We start from the raw sequence: 21,351 nt of genomic DNA, 5'->3' as shown, positions 1-21,351 counted from the left end.
AAATTCCCTGTTGATGAGGGGATGGTTTGGAAATAGACCTCTCACCACTGGTGGTAGCAGTGTGGATTGGAACAGTGTTTTAAATGGGAATTTGGTAACATATTTTATAATTTTAAATATGCTTTTCCTTTGAGCCAGCAATACAATTTCTAGAGGTTTATCCTTTAGATGCTGTATAAAAATACGTGCATGGTATACAGGATGAAAGGATTTTCACTGCAGAGCTCTGAAAGTGGAGAACCTATAGCAGTTTCTAAGATTGTTAAACAAATTATGATGCTCCCTTAGACTAGAATAGGATACCAGCATTCATTCCCATATGCTCTACCTTCTCTTCCATTATGGCTAAGCTCCTACTTAGGGCCAGTGTGTTAGGTGTCATCTTTGTTCAACTTCTCAAAGCATGGTACTAGTAGGTAAATCTGTGTTCTCTCTCTTACACCATCAGTGTTTCCTTATCTACTACATTCTTTGCATCAGCAGAGAACCATGCTATTATTTCCCCCAAAATTAAAATATTCCACCCCCCAGTCTCTTAACCCTATTTTTCTTTCCTGATCTCTCCTTCTACTCACTGAAACTTCTCTTAAGAGTAATCCATGCTTGTTTAGAGAAGAATTTAGTAGAAACTATCAGATTTTAAATGTGTATGCCATCAGATCTCGCAATTCCACTATTAGGGATCCCTTTTAGATAAATACTTGAGATATTCATTTATGTTCAAGATTTTATCAGAGTAAAAGACAAAAACAAAACAGAGTTGTCTAGGCTCATCTAAAATTTCTTCCTTGAGCCCATTCTAATTGGGCTTTCATCCCCACTATTCCTCATAAACTGCTTGCTGAGGTCAGGATTTGCTAAATTCAAAAATCAATTCTCAAAACTATTCTACAAAAAGCCAAGGTAATAGTGTCCAAATATACAGCTAACTGATATGACTTAATCCAAAGTTAAACTTTAAGACTTCGAGACAAATGAAATGGACTATATACTCTTCAGATAACCTCTCAAAAATACTACTTTCAATGTTTTGATGTTTTATCAAAGTTTTGATGATTTATCAAAATAGTAGTGAGTTGGAGTACAGATTTTCTCTCTTGCTACTTTAACAGTCAAATGAACTGAGGGAAATGTCAAATTTCCTTCAAATTAAAATATTTTCAATTTATCTTGAAGTGTTGATTGCAAAGCTATATTAATTAAAATTATAGATTTTATGATTCTGTATCAAGAGGTTTTTGGTTTTTTTTTTTTTCTTCTTCCCCCTCTATGGGAGGATGGCTGAGGAGGGAGCTTAGCAGTTCTCTCTTTACATCTTTTACAGGCTAAAACAAATGGAGCCATGTTCTACATCCGGTAATTTTGGTACCTTAATAGTTAGCCTGTATGTTAGCTAGTTGCAAAATTATTGATCTGGGGAAATCTTACCTTTGTTCTACATTTGAAGTGTAAGTGTATTCAGACAGCTGCCTCTCCACTTCATAAGAATATGAAGCAATCCAAGTATACGCCCCAACCAGTAACGCTGAAGAAGCTGAAGTTGAATGGTTCTATGAAGACCTACAAGACCTTTTAGAACTAACACCCAAAAAAGATGTCCTTTTCATTATAGGGGACTGGAATGCAAAAGTAGGAAGTCAAGAAACACCTGGAGTAACAGGCAAATTTGGCCTTGGAATACAGAATGAAGCAGGGCAAAGATTAATAGAGTTTTCCCAAGAGAACGCACTGGTCATAGCAAACATCCTCTTCCAACAACACAAGAGAAGACTCTACACATGGACATCACCAGATGGTCAACACTGAAATCAGATTGCTTGTATTCTTTGCAGCCAAAGATGGAGAAGCTCTATATAGTCAGCAAAAACAAGACCAGGAGCTGATTGTGGCTCAGATCATGAACTCCTTATTGCCAAATTCAGACTGAAATTGAAGAAAGTAGGGAAAACCACTAGACCATTCAGGTATGACCTAAATCAAATCCCTTATGATTATACAGTGGAAGTGAGAAATAGATTTAAGGGCCTAGATCTGATAGATAGAGTGCCTGATGAACTATGGATGGAGGTTCATGACATTGTACAGGAAACAGGGATCAAGACCATCCCCATGGAAAAGAAATGCAAAAAGCAAAATGGCTGTCTGGGGAGGCATTACAAATAGCTGTGAAAAGAAGAAAAGCAAAAAGCAAAGGAGAAAAGGAAAGATATAAACATCTGAATGCAGAGTTCCAAAGAATAGCAAGAAGAGATAAGAAAGCCTTCTTCAGCGATCAATGCAAAGAAATAGAGGAAAATAACAGAATGGGAAAGACTAGAGAACTCTTCAAGAAAATTAGAGATACCAGGGAACATTTCATGCAAAGATGGGCTCGATAAAGTGCAGAAATGGTATGGACCTAACAAAACCAGAAGATATTAAGAATATCTTCTGGTCAAGAAGAATATTCTAGGCAAGAATATTCTTGCCTAGGTGGCAAGAACATTCCTGCCTAGGTGGCAAGAATACACAGAAGAACTGTACCAAAAAGATCTTCACAACCAAGATAATCACAATGGTGTGATCACTCACCTAGAGCCAGACACCCTGCAATGTGAAGTCAAGTGGGCCTTAGAAAGCATCACTACAAACAAAGCTAGTGGAGGTGATGGAATTCCAGTTGAACTATTTGAAATCCTGAAAGATGATGCTGTGAAAGTGCTGCACTCAATATGCCAGCAAATTTGAAAAACTCAGCAGTGGCCACAGGACTGGAAAAGGCCAGTTTTCATTCCAATCCCAAAGAAAGGCAATGCCAAAGAATGCTCAAACTACCACACAATTGCACTCATCTCACACGCTAGTAAAGTGATGCTCAAATTCTCCAAGCTAGGCTTCAGCAATAGGTGAACCGTGAACTTCCAGATGTTCAAGCTGGTTTTCAAAAGGCAGAGGAACCAGAGATCAAATTGCCAACATCCGCTGGATCATGGAAAAAGCAAGAGAGTTCCAGAAAAACATCCATTTCTGCTTTATTGACTATGCCAAAGCTTTTGACTGTGTGGATCACAAAAAACTGTGGAAAATTCTGAAAGACGTGGGAATAACAGACCACCTGATCTGCCTCTTAAGAAATCTATATGCAGGTCAGGAAGCAACAGTTAGAACTGGACATGGAACAACAGACTGGTTCCAAATAGGAAAAGGAGTTCATCAAGGCTGTATATTGTCACCCTGTTTATTTACTTATATGCAGAGTACATCATGAGAAACGCTGGACTGGAAGAAGCGCAAGCTGGAATCAAGATTGCTGGGAGAAATATCAATAACCTCAGATATGCAGATGACACCACCCTTATGGCAGAAAGTGAAGAGGAACTCAAAAGCCTCTTGAGGAAAGTGAAAGTGGAGAGTGAAAAAGTTGGCTTAAAGCTCAACATTCAGAAAACGAAGATCATGGCATCCGGTCCCATCACTTCATGGGAAATAGATGGGGAAACAGTGGAAACAGTGCCAGACTTTATTTTTGGGGGCTCCAAAATCACTGCAGATGGTGACTGCAGCCATGAAATTAAAAGACGCTTACTCCTTGGAAGGAAAGTTATGTCCAACCTAGATAGCATATTCAAAAGCAGAGACATTACTTTGCCAACAAAGGTCCGTCTAGTCAAGGCTATGGTTTTTCCAGTAGTCATGTGTGGATGTGAGAGTTGGACTGTGAAGAAAGCTGAGCACCAAAGAATTGATGCTTTTGAACTATGGTGTTGGGGAAGACTCTTGAGAGTCCCTTGGACTGCAAGGAGATCCAACCAGCCCATTCTAAAGGAGATCAATCCTGGGTGTTCTTTGGAAGGAATGATGCTAAAGCTGAAGCTCCAGTACTTTGGCCACCTCCTGCGAAGAGTTGATTCATTGGAAAAGACTCTGATGCTGGGAGGGATTGGGGGCAGGAGGAGAAGGGGACGACAGAGGATGAGATGGCTGGATGGCATCATCGATTCAATGGACGTGAGTCTGAGTGAACTCCGGGAGTTGGTGATGGACAGGGAGGCCTGGCGTGCTGCAATGCATGGGGTTGCAAATAGTCGGACACAACTGAGCGACTGAACTGAACTGATGTCAGATTTACGACAATGCTTATCTCTGAGTCATGTAAATGATTCCTATCAAGAAATTAAAAGTCTAGGTATAAGGAATCAATAAATGATCAAGAAATGTATACTATTCCTAAAGATTTATCCACAATATGATGACAAGGAGATTCAATGATCTGATTTTTCAGAAATGTCTAAATTTGAATTTTTTTTTTTTTTTTTTGGATGCTTGGGGCTGGTGCACTGGGACGACCCAGAGGGATGGAATGGGGAGGGAGGAGGGAGGAGGGTTCAGGATGGGGAACACATGTATACCTGTGGTGGATTCATTTTGATATTTGGCAAAACTAATACAGTTATGTAAAGTTTAAAAATAAATTTGAATTTTATCAAGAAGGAAGCTATAAAAAATTTTAGACAAAATTCCAGGTAAACTAACACATGCATAATTTGGGGTAAGTGAAAGGCTGTGCTATTTTTTTTTTTAATATAAAATGATAAGCTATACTCTGGATCCAGCAATGATTAGTCAATGACTGTACATAAATTATGAAAGTTTAGCTTAAACATTTAAATTAAATGTGCAGTCATAACTTGAGAATAGCACAGAGCAACACAGGATTTACAACATTCAGAGAAGTCAGTGGATGGTGACTGCACCAATGAAATTAAAAGACACTTGCTCCTTGGAAAAAAAGCTATGACAAACCTAGACATAATGTTAAAAAGTAGAGACATCACTTTGCTAACAAAGATCCATATAGTCAAAGCTATGGTTTTTCCAGAGGTCATGTATGGATGTGAAAGCTGGTTAGTAAAGAGGGTGAGTGCTGAAGAATTGATGCTTTTGAACTGTGGTGCTGGAGAAGACTGTTGAGAGTCCCTTGGAGAGCAAGGAGATCAAACCAATCAATCCAAAAGGAAATCAACCCTGAATATTCCTTAGAAGGACTGATACTGAAATTCCAATGATGACCACATGATGTGAAGAGCCAACTCACTGGAAAAGACCCTGATGTTGGGAAAGATTGAAGGCAGGAGGAGAAGGGGATGACAGGGGAGGAGATGGTTGGATGGCATCATCGACTCAATGGATGTGAGTTTGAGTAGACTCTGAGAGATAGTGAAGGACAGGGAAGCCTGGCGTGCTGCAGTCATGGGGTCTCAAAGAGTCAGACATGACTTAGCAACTGAACAACAGCTGTACATTGTTCTAGAGATCACTGGGATGTAATCTTCTAAATTCATTCACCAAATTCATTTTCACATAACACTGCCTCAGAATCTATCCTAAATTCTAGTTCTACCTGCCATGCTTAGATTTTCTCATGTGGATGTTTTTATTTTCACATATCTTGTTGATAATGGGAAAGGAGAGTCTTTATTTTGAAACAAAAGGAATAAGTTTTAAGTATACAAGATCCAAGGTGGGCAGTTGATTTCATATACAACTTACAGATATGGCCATAGTTTTAGCTGTGCATTATTTGTTAACTTCCAGTCTTTTTCATCCATACACTGTCAATCAGTTCAGTTCAGTTGCTTAGTTATGTCAGATTCTGTGACCCCCATGGACTGCAGCATGCCAGGCTTCCCTGTCCATCACCAACTCCCGGAGCTTACTCAAACTCATGTCCATTGAGTCGATGATGACATCCAACCATCTCAGCCTCTGTCATCCCCTTCTCCTCCCACTTTCAATCTTTCCAGCATCAGGGTCTTTTCCAGTGAGTCAGTTCTTTGCATCAGGTGGCCAAAGTACTGGAGCTTCAGCTTCAGCATCAATCCTCCCAATGAATATTCAGGACTGATTTCCTTTAGGATGGACTGGTTTGAGCTGCTTGCAGTTCAAGGGACTTTGGAGAGTCTTCTCCAACACCACAGTTCAAAAGCATCAATTCTGTGGCACTCACCTTTCTTTATAGTCTAACTCTCACATACATGCATGACTATTGGAAAAACCACAGGTTTGAATAGATGGACCTTTGTTGGCAAAGTACTGTCTCTGCTTTTTAATATGCTGTCTAGGTTGGTCATAGCTTTTCTTCCAAGGAGCAGGCATCTTTTAATTTAATGGCTGCAGTCACCATCTGCGGTGATTTTAGAGCCCACAAAATTAAAGTCTCTCACTATTTCCATTGTTTTCCCATCTATTTGCCATGAAATTATGGGACCGGATGCCATGATCTTAGTTTTTGAATGTTGAGTTTTAAGGCAACTTTTTCCTTCTCCTCTTTCACTTTCATCAAGAAGCTCTTTAGTTCCTCTTCACTTTCTGCCAAAAGGGTGGTGTCATCTACATATCTGAGGATATTGATATTTCTCCCAGCAAGCTTGACTCCAGCTTGTGCTTCATCCAGCCTAGTATTTGGCATGATGTACTCTGAATGTAAGTTAAATGAGCAGGGTGACAATATACAGCCTTGACGTATTCCTTTCCCAATTTGGAACCAGTCTGTTGTTCCATGTCCAGTTCTAACTGTTACTTCTTCACCTGCATACAGATTTCTCAGGAGCCAGATAAGGTCGTCCTGTATCCCCATATCTTTAAGAATTGTCCACAATTTGTTGTGATCCACAAAGTCAAAGGCTTGGCATAGTCAGTAAAGCAGAAGTAGATGTTTTTCTCAAATTCTCTCACTTTTCTGATGATCCAGCAGATGTTGGCAATTTGATCTGTGGCTCCTCTGCCTTTTTAAAATCCAGCTTGAACATCTGGAAGTTCTTGGCTCACATACTGTTGAAGCCTGGCATGGAGAACTTTGAGCATTACTTTGCTAGCGTGTGAGATGAGTGCAGTTGTGTGGTAGTTTGGACATTCTTTGGCATTGCCCTTCTTTGAGACTGGAATGAAAACTCACCTTTTCCTTGTCTGTGGCCACTTCTGTTTTCCAAATTTGCTGGCATATTGAGTGAAGCACTTTCACAGCATCATCTTTTAGGATTTGAATTAGCTCAACTGGAATCCCATCACCTCCACTAGCTTTGTTCCTAGTGATGCTTCCTAAGGCCCACTTGACTTTGCATTCCAGGATGTCTGGCTCAAGGTGAATGATAACACCATCATGGTTATCTGGGGGATGAAGGTCTTTTTTATATAGTTCTTCTGGCTTCCCTGGTGGCTCACATAGTAAAGCGTCTGCCTGCAATGTGGGAGACCCAGGTTCAGCCCCTGGGCTGGGAAGTTCCCCTGGAGAAGGAAATGGCAATCCACTCCAGTACTCTTGCCTGGAAAATTCCATGGACAGAGGAGTCTTGTAGGCCACAGTGCATGGGGTTGCAAAGAGTCAGACATGACTGAGTGACTTCACTTCACTTCACTTCTGTATATTCTTGCCACCTCTTCTTAATATCTTCTGCTTCTGTTAGATCCATACCTTTTCTGTCCTTTATTGTGCCCATCTTTGCATGAAATTTTCCCTTGGTATCTCCAATTTTTTTGAAGAGAGCTCTAGTCTTTCCCATTCTATGGTTTTCCTCTATTTCTTAGCATTGATCATTGAGGAAGGCTTTCTTATCTCTCCTTGCTCTTCTTTGGAACTCTGCATTCAAATGGGTATATCTTTCCTTTTCTCCTTTGCCTTTCACTTCTCTTCTTTTCTCAGCTATCTGTAAGGACTCCTCAGACAACCATTTTGCCATTTTGCATTTCTTTTTCTTGGGGATGGTCTTGATCACTGCCTCCTGTACAATGTCATGAACCTCCATCCATAGTTCTTCAGGCACTCTATCAGATCTAATCCCTTGAATCTGTTTGTCACTTCCACTGTATAATCATAAGGGATTTGATTTAGGACATACCTGAATGGTCTAGTGGTTTTCCCTACTTTCTTCAATTTAAGTCTGAATTTGGCAATAAGGAGTTCATGATCTGAGCCACTGTCAGCTCCTGGTCTTGTTTTTGCTGACTGTATAGAGCTTCTCCATCTTTGGCTGCAAAGAATATAATCAATCTGATTTCAGTACTGACCATCTAGTGATGTCCGTGTGTAGAGTCATCTCTTGTGTTGTTGAAAGAGGGTGTTTACTATGATTAGTACGCTCTCTTGGCAAAACTCCATTAGCCTGTGCCCTGCTTCATTTTGTACTTCAAGGCCAAATTTGCCTGTTACTCCAGGTATCTCTTGACTTTCCACTCTTGCATTTCAGTCCCCTATATTGAAAAGGGCATCTTTTGGGGGGTGTTAGTTCTAGAAGGTCTTGCAGGTCTTCATAGAACTGTTAGGTAGTTAGAATAGGAAACAGGAGTCCAAATGGCAGTGGCTAAAAGACAAGGAAGGGAAAAGGCCACAGAAATAGAACAAAGGAAGGTCAAAGGAAGGTCCGAGGACCGGAGTGAGGACTTCAGGTAGAACAAACAGTACTCCTGGCTAGCCCAATTTACATAGGGCAGGCCCAGGGGGAGGGAAAAACATATAAAAAGAGGAGCCAAAGGGCTCTCTCTCTCCCGCAAGCTGGCACACTCCTCCACTCTCTTCTCTTTGCGTCTTTGGGTTGGGATGCCCTCACGCTTCAAGGATGGATTCTCTTGCTATCTTCTAAATAAAATAGAGCTGTAACACTGATTTGTCTAAGAGCTATAACACGGTTTGTCCAAGACCCAAGAGCTGTGATGTGCCGAGGGCTTTAATGTCCGTCACTCCAAATCTTTGTTGTGATGGACAGAACCAAGGAGCATACACTCGCCTGACAGAACCATTTAACTTCAGCTTCTTCAACATTATTGGTTGGGGCATAGACTTGGATCACCATGATATTGAATGGTTTGCCTTGAAAACGAACAGAGATCATTCTGTCGTTTTTGAGAATGCATCCCAGTAATGTATTTCAGACTCTTTTGCTGACTATGATGGCTACTCCATTTCTTCTAAGGGATTCTTGCCCAAAGTTGTAAATATAATGGTCATCTGAGTTAAATTCACCCATTCCAGTCCATTTTAGTTCACTGATTCCTAAAATGTTTGATGTTCACTCTTGCCATCTCCTATTTGAGTGCTTCCAATTTACCTTGATTCATGAACCTAACATTCCAGTGCGTGCATGGGACTTTTTGTAGAAGGTCACCATTACCTTCATTACCTCCACCACAGTTTTAGCCTGAGGTCAAACAACAAGGAGGGAACATAGTCCATCAACAGAAAATGGGATTAAAGATTTACTGAGAATGGCCCCGCCCATCAGAACATGACCCAGTTTCCCCCTCAGTCAGTCTCTCCCATCAGTTCAGTTCAGTCTTTTAGTCATGTCCAACTCTTTGCAACCCCATGGACTGCAGCATGCCAGGCTTCCCTGTCCATCACCAACTTCTGGAGCTCACTCAAACTCATGTCCATCAGGTTGGTGATGCCATCTAGCCATCTCATCCTCTGTCGTCCCCTCAATCTTTCCCAGCATCAGGGTCTTTTCCAATGAGTCAGTTTGTCACATCAGGTGGCCAAAGTGTTGGAGTTTCAGCTTCAGCATCAGTCCTTCCAATGAATATTCAGGACTGATTTCCTTTAGGATGGACTGGTTGGATCTCCTTGCAGTCCAAGGGACTCTCAAGAGTCTTCTCCAACACCACAGTTCAAAAGCATCAATTCTTTGGTGCTCTCCCATCAGGAAGCTTCCATAAGCCAATTATGCTTATCCATTAGAGAGCAGACAGAATGAAAACCACAATCACAGAAAACTAATCAAACCGGTCACATGGACTACAGCCTTGTCTAACTCAATGAGCCATGCTGTGTAGAGCCACTCAAGATGGACGGGTCATGGTGGAGAGGTCTGGCAGAATGTGGTCCACTGGAGAAGGGAATGGCAAACCACTTCAGCATTCTTGCCTTGAGAAACCCATGAACAGTATGAAAAGACAAAAAATAGGACACTAAAAGATGAACTCCCCTGGTCAGTAGGTGCCCAGTATACTACTGGAGAACAATGGAGAAATGACTCCAGAAGGAATGAAGAGATGGAGCCAAAGCAAAAATAACACCCAGTTGTGGATGTGACTGGTGATGGTAGTAAAGTCTGATGTTGTAAAGAACACTGTCAATAGACAACAGGAAATTTGTAAGTCAAGGGTGTAGCTATCCACAAAGCAAACTCAGGAATTTGGGTGATCTTTGGATTATTTCAGAGATGGTAAAAGAGAAATATTCTTTCTTGAAAATTTTCAGACTATTGGTCCAAGTGCTGAATTCCTGGGAAACTTCTCTGGAAAAAAATCTCTTTTCTTTCTCCCCAGATGTTAGGACGGAGAAGGAAATGGCAATCAACTTTAGTATTCTTGCCTGGAAAATCCCATGGACAGAGGAGCCTGGTGGCTGCAGTCCATAGGCTCACACAGAGTCGGACATGACTGAAGTGAATAAGAAGCAGCAGAAAATGTTAAGAATGAATGTATTTCCAGCCCTAATGTGCCCTTCAGTGTAGAAGTACCTTCAGTGGAGCAAAAGTACTGATTCCTCCTCTGCCCCTGTACTCCATCCCACATATTTCTTCATCCCAGGACCCTTCTTTGTCCCTTGATTCACTTCTGCCCCTCATGTCCTGGGCATATTTGGGTCAAGTCACACTTCTTTCCTCTTCTAGGAATCTACCTGTCCAGAGAGTGTATGTTCTGACATGTTTTCAGAAATAAAGCAAACTCAGCAATAAAGGCTCCCTGTGGGGGGAGGGGGAGTAGGGAAAATGGACATGAAGTTGCCCAGGCAGTTGTGGCAGAGTAGTGAGTCTACCTGTCTGTGTTTGTCATTTTTACTGCCCACTAAGCTATGTCCTCCAACCTAGCCTTTATCTCTAGCAACTCCCTATTTGTCTCTCAGTTGGCTGAGAATTCAGCTAGGAGGAAGGGGGCATATAAATTGTTGATGTACTGAAACTCGAGACCAACATGGAATCCTTCCCAGGGTTGTACAAAACTATATCTGCTCGACCATATCAGCTAAATAATATAATATGAGGGTTTTAGATACAAGTAGGATTCTCTGACTAGCATTATTCAGAAACATTTCCAATTATCTACTATTTTGACTCTAAAAATATATCTTTAAATGTACATTAGTAGGTAGAAATAAGTTGTTAGCTTTCAACGGATATTTTAATAATAGAAGTTAACCTTAAACAGTAATTTAAAGAACTGGCCTACTACACAGAGTGAAGTAAGTCAGAAAGAAAGACAACTACTGTATTCTAACGCACATATACAGAAACTAGAAAAACGGTACTGAAGAATTTACTTACAGGGCAGCAATGGAGAAACAGACATAGAGAACAGACTTACGGACATGGGGAGAGGGGGGAAGAGGGTGATATGTATGGAAAGAATAACACGGAAACTTACCTTACCATATATTAAATAGATAGCCAAAGGGAATTTGCTGAATGGCTCAGGAAACTCTAACAGGAGTTCTGTTTCAACCTAGAGGGATGGGATGGGGAGGGAGGTGGGGGGAGGTTCAAAAGGGAGGGGATATGTGTATGCTGCTGCTGCTGCTGCTAAGTCGCTTCAGTCGTGTCCGACTCTGTGTGACCCCATAGACGGCAGCCCACCAGGCTTCCCCGTCCCTGGGATTCTCCAGGCAAGAACGCTGGAGTGGGTTGCCATTTCCTTCTTCAATGCATGAAAGTGAAAAGTGAAAGTGAAGTCGCTCAGTCATTTCCAACTCTAGCGACCCCATGGACTGCAGCCTACCAGGCTCCTCCATCCACGGGATTTTCCAGGCAAGAATACTGGAGTGGGGTGCCATTGCCTTCTCCGGATATGTGTATACCTATGGCTGGTTCATGTTGAGGTTTGACAGAAAACAACAAAATTCTGTAAAGCAATTATCCTTCAGTTAAAAAAAAAATTAATAATAAAAAAAAAACTGATGTAGTAGGATTCAGAATATGTGAAGTCTTGAAAGTTAACCTGAGGCCTTTATTCCAGAGGGAAGTAAGAAAACTGTCAAGAGTTTAGGTAAACTACTCCGTGGTATTGCTGCCTCAGCATCATTTTGTTTGGTCAAATGGCCTAGAAGAACCTTAAACTGACACAAGCCCTTCATGCAAGCACACACCCTAGACAACAACCCACAAAGTCACAAAGTTCCTGATATGGCTCCCCCTACAGCCCTTGTAATCAATAGTCTTCCTTTCTCCCAGGGCTTTCTCCTTGTGTGTTCCTTAGATAAGTCCCCCATGGAATGGCCTTAGCCCAGGGAACCCCAAAACACTCCACTATGGACCCTAATGAAAGCATGTTCCCCAAATTCTATTGCTTTGTCTGTCTTCGGGGCTTCCCTGATGGCTCAGATGGTAAAGCATCTGTCTACAATGCGGGAGACCCGGGTTCGATCCCTGGGTCAGGAAGATCCTCTGGAGAAGGGAATGGCAACCCACTCCAGTACTCTTGCCTGGAAAATCCCATGGATGGAGGAGCCTGGTGGGCTACAGTCCATGGGGCGCAAAGAGTTGGATGTGACTGAACGACTTCACTTTCACTTTGTCCATCTGCACTCTGCTTTGACCTCCCCACACATCCCCACAAGACATGCTGTGTGTCTCCTTCAGAACCCGTAAGTGATATACTCCTTTCTTCCAATTTCTCTACTGGTCTGTTTTACCATGACTCACTGTCCAGCACTCTGCACTCTCCTTAACAAATATGAATTTAACAAAGTCATGACAGAATCACTAAAAAAAAATTTAATGGAGAAACAACATAGTGAAAATAAAGAGAAATATTAATTTGATTTTTTTTAAGGTGATTAGAAGTGGCAAGAGAATCAAGTACAATTAACTGGGAAGTTTGAAGTGGTGAGAGATTCAACAAACTGCCTTCATTTCTTGCATCACTGACTTTATTTAAAGCAAAAACTGGGACTTCCCTGGTGGTACAGTGGGTAAGAATCCACCTGCCTACGTAGGGAACATGGGTTTAATACCTGCTACAGGAAGATCCCTTATGCCTCAGAGTAAGTCTAAGAGCTGCAACTACTGAAGCCCGCACGTCTAGATCCAATGCTTTGCAACAAGAGAAGCCACCACAGTGAGAAGCCTGCACATCTCAACTAGAAAAAGTCTGCACAGCAATGAAAACTCAGTGCAACCAAAAATAAACAAAAAGCAAAAACCTATGACTAGTTTCCACTTGGTCACCTACTATTCACTCCTCAATCCACATTACAATTTTTCATCTGAAATACTTCTTGTTAAGTCAATAGGCATGTTTTCATTTCTTATCTTACCTAAACAACCATTAACAATGAAAATAACTGACTGCTCCTTCTTTACTAGTTTGCTAAAACTGTCAGCAATGTGATTAAATCAGTCAATCCTAAAGGAAATCAATCCCTGAATATTCACTGCAAGGACTGATGCTAAAGCTGAAGGTCCCATACTTTGGCCACCTGATGTGAAGAGCTGACTCACTGAAAAGACCCTCATGCTGGGAGAGGCTGAGGGAAGGAGGAGAACGGGGAGGCAGAGGATGAGATGGTTGGATGGCATGGCTGACTCAATGGACACGAATTTGAGCAAACTCTGGGAGATAGTGAAGGACAAGGAATCCTGGTGTGCTGCAGTCCATGGGGTTGCAAAGAGTTGGACACGACTTAGCAACTGAAAACAACAAAACTGTCATAAGAAAGTAGTACAAACTTGGTGGGTTAAACAGAGCTGATAAATTTATTAAATAAATTAATAAATGAGGAAGAGTATACAAATCTCCTTTATAGACGTTCATATAATTGATGTAAATATTCCATTCATCTTCTCCTGTAAGAACACCAAAATTGCAATTTACTGCTGAATAACCATCAATGGGAGAATGTTGGATCCCAACAAAAAAAGATACCCCATGTCCAAGGACAAAGAAGAAGCCCTAACAAGATGGTCAGTTCAGTTCACTTCAGTCGCTCAGTCGTGTCCGACTCTTTGTGACCCCATGAATCGCAGCACGCCAGGCCTCCCTGTCCATCACCAACCCCGGAGTTCACTCAGACTCACATCCATCATGTCAGTGATGCCATCCAGCCATCTCATCCTCTGTGGTCCCCTTCTCCTCCTGCCCCCAATCCCTCCCAGCATCAGAGTCTTTTCCAATGAGTCAACTCTTCCATGAGGTGGCCAAAGTACTGGAGTTTCAGCTTTAGCATCATTCCTTCCAAAGAAATTCCAGGGCTGATCTCCTTCAGAATGGACTGGTTGGATCTCCTTGCAGTCCAAGGGACTCTCAAGAGTCTTCTCCAACACCACAGTTCAAAAGCATCAATTCTTCAGCGCTCAGCCTTCTTCACAGTCCAACTCTCACATCCACACATGACTACTGGAAAAACCATAGCCTTGACTAGACGGACCTTTGTTGGCAAAGTAATGTCTCTGCTTTTGAATATGCTATCTAGGTTGGACATAACTTTCCTTCCAAGGAGTAAGCGTCTTTTAATTTCATGGCTGCAGTCACCATCTGCAGTGATTTTGGAGCCCCCAAAAATAAAGTCTGACACTGTTTCCACTCTTTCCCCATCTACTTCCCATGAAGTGATGGGACCGGATGCCATGATCTTCGTTTTCTGAATGTTGAGCTTTAAGCCAACTTTTTCACTCTCCACTTTCACTTTCCTCAAGAGGCTTTTGAGTTCCTCTTCACTTTCTGCCATAAGGGTGGTGTCATCTGCATATCTGAGGTTATTGATATTTCTCCCAGCAATCTTGATTCCAGCTTGCGCTTCTTCCAGTCCAGCGTTTCTCATGATGTACTCTGCAGATAAGTTAAATAAACAGGGTGACAATATACAGCCTTGATGAACTCCTTTTCCTATTTGGAACCAGTCTGTTGTTCCATGTCCAGTTCTGACTGTTGCTTCCTGATCTGCATATAGATTTCTCAAGAGGAAGGTCAGGTGGTCTAGTATTCCCATGTCTTTCAGAATTTTCCACAGTTTTTTGTGATCCACACAGTCAAGGCTTTGGCATAGTCAATAAAGCAGAAATAGATGTTTTTCTGGAACTCTCTTGCTTTTTTCCATGATCCAGCGGATGTTGGCAATTTGATCTCTGGTTCCTCTGCCTTTTCTAAACCCAGCTTGAACATCAGGAAGTTCACAGTTCACGTATTGCTGAAGCCTGGCTTGGAGAATTTTGAGCATTATTTTACTAGCATGTGAGATGAGTGCAACTGTGCAGTAGTTTGAACATTCTTTGGCATTGCTTTTCTTTGGGATTGGAATGAAAACTGGCCTTTTTCAGTTCTGTGGCCACTGCTGAGTTTTCCAAATTTGCTGGCATATCGAGTGCAGCACTTTCATAAAATCATCTTTCAGGATTTGAAATAGCTCAACTGCAATTCCATCACCTCCACTAGCTTTGATCGTAGTGATGCTTTCTAAGACCCACTTGACTTCACATTCCAGGATGTCTGGCTCTAGGTCAGTGATCACACCATTGTGATTATCTGGGTCGTGAAGCTCTTTTTTGTACAGTTCTTCTGTGTATTCTTGCCACCTCTTCTTAATATCTTCTGCTTCTGTTAGGTCCATACCATTTCTGTCCTTTATCGAGCCCGTCTTTGCATGAAATGTTCCCTTGGTTTCTCTAATTTTCTTGAAGAGATCTCTAGTCTTTCCCATTCTGTTGTTTTCCTGTATTTCTTTGCATTGATCGCTGAGGAAGGCTTTCTTATCTCTTCTTGCTATTCTTTGGAACTCTGCATTCAGATGCTTCTATCTTTCCTTTTCTCCTTTGCTTTTCACTTCTCTTCTTTTCACAGCTATTTGTAAGGCCTCCCCAGACAGCCATTTTGCTTTTTTGCATTTTTTTTCCATGGGAATGTTCTTGATCCCTGTCTCCTGTACAATGTCACAAACCCCATTCCATAGTTATTCAGGCACTCTATCAGATCTAGTCCCTTAAATCTATTTCTCACTTCCACCATATAATCATAAGGGATTTGATTTAAGTCATACCTGAATGGTCTAGTGGTTTTCCCTACTTTCTTCAATTTAAGTCTGAATTTGGCAATAAGGAGTTCATGATCTGAGCCACAGTCAGCTCCCGGTCTTGTTTTTGTTGACTATATAGAGCTTCTCCATCTTTGGCTGCAAAGAATATAATCAATCTGATTTCGGTGTTGACCATCTGGTGATGTCCATGTGTAGAGTCTTCTCTTGTGTTGTTGGAAGAGGATGTTTGCTATGACCAGTGCACTTTCTTGACAAAACTCTATTAGTCTTTGCCCTGATTCATTCCGTATTCCAAGGCCAAATTTGCCTGTTACTCCAGGTGTTTCTTGACTTCCTACTTTTGCATTCCAGTCCCCTATAATGAAAAGGACATCTTTTTTGGGGTGTTAGTTCTAAAAGGTCTTGTAGGTCTTCATAGAACCGTTCCACTTCAGCTTCTTCAGCATTACTGGTTGGGGCATAGACTTGGATTACTGTGATACTGAATGGTTTGCCTTGGAAATGAACAGAGATCATTCTGTCATTTTTGAGATTGCATCCAAGTACTGCATTTTGGACTCTTTTGTTGACCACGATGGCTACTCCATTTCCTCCGAGGGATTCCTGCCTGCAGTAGTAGATATAATGGTCATCTGAGTTAAATTAACCCATTCCAGTCCATTTGAGTTCTAAGCGTGGGCAACTGCGACCGGCGCACTAAGCGCGGCCGAGAGGAGCTACCCTGCATCCGAGGTCAGGGGCAGAAGCTGGAAGGACCCCATGCCCAAAGGGCGGCAGCCAAGAGGAGTTACCCCATGTCCGAAGTCAAGGGAAGCGGCCAAGAGTGCCAGGCTGCAATGGCGCAGGAATGGCCAAGAGGAGCTACCCAAGTCCAAGGTCAGGGGCAGCGGCCAGGAGGAGCTACCCCACTTCTGAGGTCAGGGGTGGTGGCCGAGAGGAGCTACCCCACGTCCGAAGTCAGGGGCAGAGGCCGAGAGGAGCTACCCCACACCCGAGGCCAGGGGCAGTGGCCGGGAGAACCAGCCCCATGTCCAAAGAGCGGTGGCTGTGTGGGCACAGGAGGGCCTATAGGAGCTATCCCACGTTAAAGGTCAGGAGGGGCGGCAGTGAGGAGATACCCCTCGTCCACGGTAAGGAGCAGTGGCTGTGCTTTGCTGGAGCAGCCGTGAAGAGATACCCCACGCCCAAGGTAAGAGAAACCCAAGTAAGACGGTAGGTGTTGCAAGAGGACATCAGAGGGCAGACACAGTGAAACCATAATCACAGAAAACTAGCCAATCTAATCACACTAGGACCACAGTCTTGTCTAACTGAATGAAACTAAGCCATGCCTGTGGGGCCATCCAAGACAGGCGGGTCATTGTGGAGAGATCTAACAGAATGTGGTCCACCGGAGAAAGGAATGGCAAACCACTTCAGTACTCTTGCCTTGAGAACCCCATGACAGTATGAAAAGGCAAAATGATAGGATACTGAAAGAGGAACTCCCCAGGTCCATAGGTGCCCAATATGCTACTGGAGATCAGTGGAGAAATAACTCCAGAAAGAATGAAGGGATGGAGCCAAAGCAAAAACTATACCCAGCTGTGGATGTGACTGGTGATAGAAGCAAGGTCCGATGCTATAAAGAGCAATATTGCATAAGAACCTGGAATGTCAGGTCCTTGAATGAAGGCAAATTGGAAGTGGTCAAACAAGAGATGGCAAGAGTAAATGTCGACATTCTAGGAATCAGCGAACTAAAATGGACTGGAATGGGTGAATTTAAACAAGATGGTAGGAGGGGCAAAATCCTGTTTAGAATCAAACCCTATAACCCATTCTGGTCCATTTTATTTCACTGATTTCTAAAATGTCAAAGTTCACTCTTGGCATCTCCTGTTTGACCACTTCCAATTTACCCTGATTCACGGACCTAACATTCCAGGTTCCTATGCAGTATTGTTCTTTACAGCATGGGACTTTACTTCCATCACCAGTCACATCCACAACTGGATATTATTTTCACTTTGGCTCCGTCTCCTCATTCTTTCTGGAGTTATTTCTCCACTGTTCTCCAGTAGCATATTGGGTACCTAGTGATCAGGGGAGTTCACCTTTCAGTGTCAAATCTTTGCCTTTTCATACTGTTCATGGAGTTCTCAAGGCAAGAATACTGAAGTGGTTTGCCATTCTCTTCTCCAGTGGACCACGTTTTATCAGAACTTTCCACCATGATCTATCCAGTGAATGAATACATTCAAAGGATTAAATCTGATAGAGTGCCTGAAGAACTATGGACAGAGGTTCATGACATTGTACAGGAAGCAGTGATCAAGACCATCCCCAAGAAAGAGAAATGCAAAATGACAAAATGGTTGTCTGAGGAGGCCTTACAAATAGATGAGTAAAGAAGAGAAGCTAAAGGCAAAGGAGAAAAGGAAAGATATACCCATTTGAATGCAGAGTTCCAAAGAACAGCAAGGAGAGATAAGAAAACTCTCCTCAGTGAACAATGCAAACAAATAGAGGAAAACAACAGAATGGGAAAGACTTGAGATCTCTTGAAGAAAATCAGAGATACCAAGGGAACGTTTCATGCAAAGATGGGCACAATAAAGGACAGAAACAGTATGGACATAACAGAAGCACAATATATTAAGAAGGTGAAGATGAATTCGCTAAGTCATGTCCGATTGTTTGCGACCCTGTGGACTGTAGCCTACCAGGCTTCTCCGTCCATGGGATTCTCCAGGCAAGAATACTGGAGTGGGTTACCATTTCCTTCATATTAAGAAGAGGTGGCAAGAATACACAGAACTATACAAAATGGACCTTAATGACCCAGACAACCATGATGGTGTGATCACTTACCTAGAGCCAGACATCCTGGAATGTGAAGTCAGGTGGGCCTTAGGAAGCATCACTACGAACACAGCTAGTGGAGGTGATGGGATTCCAGTTGAGCTATTTCAGATCCTAAAAGATGATGTTGTGAAAGTGCTTCACTCAGTATGCTAGCAAATTTGGAAAGCTCAGCCATGGCCACAGCACCGGAAAAGGTCAGTTTTCATTCTGATCCCAAAATAGGGCAATGCCAAAGAATGCTCAAACTACTGTACAACTGCACTCATCTCACACACTAGCAAAGTAATGCTCAAAGTTCTCCAAGCCAGGCTTCATCAGTACATGAACCAAGAACTTCCACATGTTCAAGCTGGATTTAAAAAAGGCAGAGGAGCAACAGATCAAATTGCCAACATCTGCTGAATCATAAAAAAAGGCAAGAAAATTTGAGAAAAACATCTACTTCTGCTTTACTGACTATACCAAGCCTTTGGCTGTGTGGATCACAATAAACTGTGGAAAATTCTTAAACAGATGGGAATACCAGGCCACCTTATCTGTCTCCTCAGAATTCTGTATGCAGGTCAAGAAGCAACAGTTAGAACCAGACATAGAACAACAGACTGGTTCCAAATTGGGAAAGGAATACGTCAAGGTTTTATATTGTCACCCTGCTCGTTTAACTTATATTCAGAGTACATCATGCCAAATGCCAGGCTGGATGAAGTGCCAGCTGGAATCAAGATTGCCGGGAGAAATATCAATAACCTCAGATATGTAGATGACACCACCCTTTTGGCAGAAAGTGAGGAGGAACTAAAGAGCTTCTTGATGAAAGTGAAAGAGGAGAGTGTAAAAAGCTGGCTTAAAACTCAACATTCAAAAAACTAAGATCATGGCATCCGGTCCCATAACTTCATGGCAAATAGATGGGGAAACAATGGAAACCATGACAGACTTTATTTTCTTGGGCTCCAAAATCATTGCAGATAGTGACTGCAGCCATGAAATTAAAAGACAACTGCTTCTTGGAAGAAAAGCTATAACCAACCTAGACAGCATATTAAAAAGCAGAGACATTACTTTGCCAACAAAGATCCATCTAGTCAAAGCTATGTTTTTTCCAGTAGTCATGTATGGATGTGATAGTTGGACCATAAAAAAAAGCTGAGTGCTGAAGAATTGATGCTTTTGAATTGTGGTGTTGGAAAAGACTCTTGAGAGTCCCTTGGACTGCAAGGAGATCAAACCAGTCAATCCTAAATGAAATCAGTCCTGATTGTTCATTGGTAGAACTGATGCTGAAGCTGAAGCTCCAATACTTTGGCCACCTGATGCAAAGAACTGACTCACTGGAAAATATTCTGATGTTGGGAAACATTGAAGGCAAGAGGAGAAGGGGACGACAGGGGATGAGATGGTTTTATGGCATTACTGACTGGATGGACATGAGTTTGAGCAAGCTCTGAGAGTTGGTGAAGGACAGGGAAGCCTGGCATGCTGCAGTCCATGGGGTCACAAAGAGTTGGACATGACTGAGTGAATGAAGTGAACTGCTTCTGCTCTCAAGGAGGTGGAGCATATCTTCCCTGTCCTTAAGTGCAGTCTGTGCACAATGAACTCCTTACAGAGTATAGCATGCATGCTGCTGCTGCCGCTAAGTCGCTTCAGTCGTGTCCACCAGGCTCCCCCGTCCTGGGGTGCCATTGCTTTCTCCAGAGTATAGCATGGAAAGGGATAAAAAAGACAACTCTAAGGTGGAGGCCCTGACAAATAGTACCTCAGTCAGGTATTCCATGCCAGCATCAGTGATAAATCATATTAATGGTATGTACCTTTCGTATGATGTGATGAGATGTTCACCTGTCTGGTCACTCTCCCGAAATCCATAACCATAATCTAATCATGAGGGAAAATAAGAGGCAAACTGCAACTGAGGGACAATTTACAAAAGTCTTGACAACTGACTGGTACGCAAAACTGTCAAAAGTATCAAAAACAATAAAAGTCTGAGAAATTGTTACAAACAAAAGGCGCTGCAAAGACGTACAACAATTAAATGCAATTATGGTATCTTGAATGGGATCCTGATACAGAAAAGGGACAACAGATAAAAATGAAGGAAATCAAAATAAGTATGGAATTTAGCTGATGAAAATAAAATTCAAGAACTACACCAAATGTACGAATGATTCCTTAACATATCCTTGTTCTTGCTAAACTTCTTCAAGCAGGATGAATTAGAAAGAGGATAGGCTTTGCCATTAACCAGACCAAATCTGATCTTCACCCCTAGATAGCTGTTGGATCCTGAACAAGTTACTTTTAACTTCACTAAGCCTATTTCCTCATTTTAAAAAGGTGCTATATCTGCTCCATAAGATTATTGTTAGGATAAAATGAGATAACTGTACATAACCTAGCACAGTAATTGGCACATAGTAGGGTGTTCATTGGAGGGACTGATGTTGAAGCTGAAACTCCAATACTTTGGCCACCTGATGCAGAGAGCTGATTCATTTGAAAAG

The 21,351-nt window shown here is 42.1% G+C and overlaps 1 long non-coding RNA gene across 10 annotated transcripts in view; it reads right to left on the bottom strand.

Annotated features, from left to right (window-relative positions):
- LOC102415115 overlaps positions 1–21,351 on the bottom strand; it is a 130,857-nt gene that overhangs the window by 101,978 nt on the left and 7,528 nt on the right. Inside the window, exon 1 of one of the 10 annotated variants that reach the window (XR_006552434.2) lies at positions 18,851–18,910. The exons of the other annotated variants lie outside the window; for them this stretch is intronic. This is a non-coding gene — a long non-coding RNA (uncharacterized LOC102415115). Of the gene's footprint in view, positions 1–18,850; positions 18,911–21,351 lie in introns of those variants that run through there. 10 annotated transcript variants of the gene reach the window in all.

The sequence above is a fragment of the Bubalus bubalis genome, chromosome 7, assembly GCF_019923935.1.
Source record: "Bubalus bubalis isolate 160015118507 breed Murrah chromosome 7, NDDB_SH_1, whole genome shotgun sequence".
In the NCBI taxonomy this organism is placed as follows: Eukaryota; Metazoa; Chordata; class Mammalia; order Artiodactyla; family Bovidae; genus Bubalus; species Bubalus bubalis.
The sequence above is the reverse complement of the archived record's forward strand: the minus strand, read 5'-3'. Positions and strand labels throughout refer to the sequence as shown.